The following is a 1,784-nucleotide window of genomic DNA, read 5'->3' on the forward strand; positions in this document are numbered from 1 at the left end:
CCAAATCAACTAAACCATAACCGATCATCACGTGAGATGGAGTAGTTTTCAATGGTGAACATCACTATGTTGATCATATCTACTATATGATTCATGCTCGACCTTTCGGTCTCCGTGTTCCGAGGCCATATCTGCATATGCTAGGCTCGTCAAGTTTAACCTGAGTATTCTGCGTGTGCAAAACTGGCTTGCACCCGTTGTAGATGGACGTAGAGCTTATCACACCCGATCATCACGTGGTGTCTGGGCACGACGAACTTTGGCAATGGTGCATACTCAGGGAGAACACTTCTTGATAATTTTAGTGAGAGATCATCTTAAAATGCTACCGTCAATCAAAGCAAGATAAGATGCATAAAGGATAAACATCACATGCAATCAATATAAGTGATATGATATGGCCATCATCATCTTGTGCTTGTGATCTCCATCTCCGAAGCACCGTCATGATCACCATCGTCACCGGCGCGACACCTTGATCTCCATCGTAGCATCGTTGTCGTCTCGCCAACTATTGCTTCTACGACTATCGCTACCGCTTAGTGATAAAGTAAAGCAATTACAGGGCGTTTGCATTTCATACAATAAAGCGACAACCATATGGCTCCTGCCAGTTGCCGATAACTTCGGTTACAAAACATGATCATCTCATACAATAAAATATAGCATCACGTCTTGACCATATCACATCACAACATGCCCTGCAAAAACAAGTTAGACGTCCTCTACTTTGTTGTTGCAAATTTTACGTGGCTGCTACGGGCTTTTAGCACGAAACGTTCTTACCTACGCATAAAAACCACAACGATAGTTTGTCAAGTTGGTGCTGTTTTAACCTTCGCAAGGACCGGGCGTAGCCACACTCGATTCAGCTAAAGTGAGAGAGACAGACACCCGCCAGCCACCTTTAAGCACGAGTGCTCGCAACGGTGAAACCAGTCTCGAGTAAGCGTACGCGTAATGTCGGTCCGGGCCGCTTCATCTCACAATACCGCCGAACCAAAGTATGACATGCTGGTAAGCAGTATGACTTGTATCGCCCATAACTCACTTGTGTTCTACTCGTGCATATAACATCAACGCATAAAACCAGGCTCGGATGCCACTGTTGAGGAACGTAGTAATTTCAAAAAATTTCCTACGCACACGCAAGATCATGGTGATGCATAGCAACGAGAGGGGAGAGTGTTCGTCCACGTACCCTCGTAGACCGTAAGCGGAAGCGTTATGACAACGCGGTTGATGTAGTCGTACGTCTTCACGATCCGACCGATCCAAGCACCGAACGTACGGCACCTCCAAGTTCAGCACACGTTCAGCTCGATGACGATCCTCAGGCTCCGATCCAGCAAAGATTCGGGGATGAGTTCCGCCAGCATGACGGCGTGGTGATGATGATGATGTTCTACCGGCGCAGGGCTTCGCCTAAACTCCGCGACGATATGACCGAGGTGGAATATGGTGGAGGGGGGCACCGCACACGGCTAAGGAACGATCCGTAGATCAACTTGTGTGTCTATGGGGTGCCCCCTGCCCCCGTATATAAAGGAGGGAGGGGGGAGGCAGGCCGGCCCTTGTTGGGCGCGCCAGGAGGAGGAGTCCTCCTCCTAGTAGGAGTAGGACTCCTCCTTTCCTACTCCTACTAGGAGGGGAAGGAAGGGGGAGGGGAGGGGAAGGAAAGAGGGGGGCGCCGCTCCCCCCCTCCTAGTCCAATTCGGACCAGAGGGAGAGGGGGCGCGCGGCCCTTCCTGGCCGCCCCTCTCTCTTCCCACCAAGGCCCATGT

Source organism: Triticum aestivum, chromosome 7B, assembly GCF_018294505.1.
Source record: "Triticum aestivum cultivar Chinese Spring chromosome 7B, IWGSC CS RefSeq v2.1, whole genome shotgun sequence".
NCBI lineage: Eukaryota > Viridiplantae > Streptophyta > Magnoliopsida > Poales > Poaceae > Triticum > Triticum aestivum.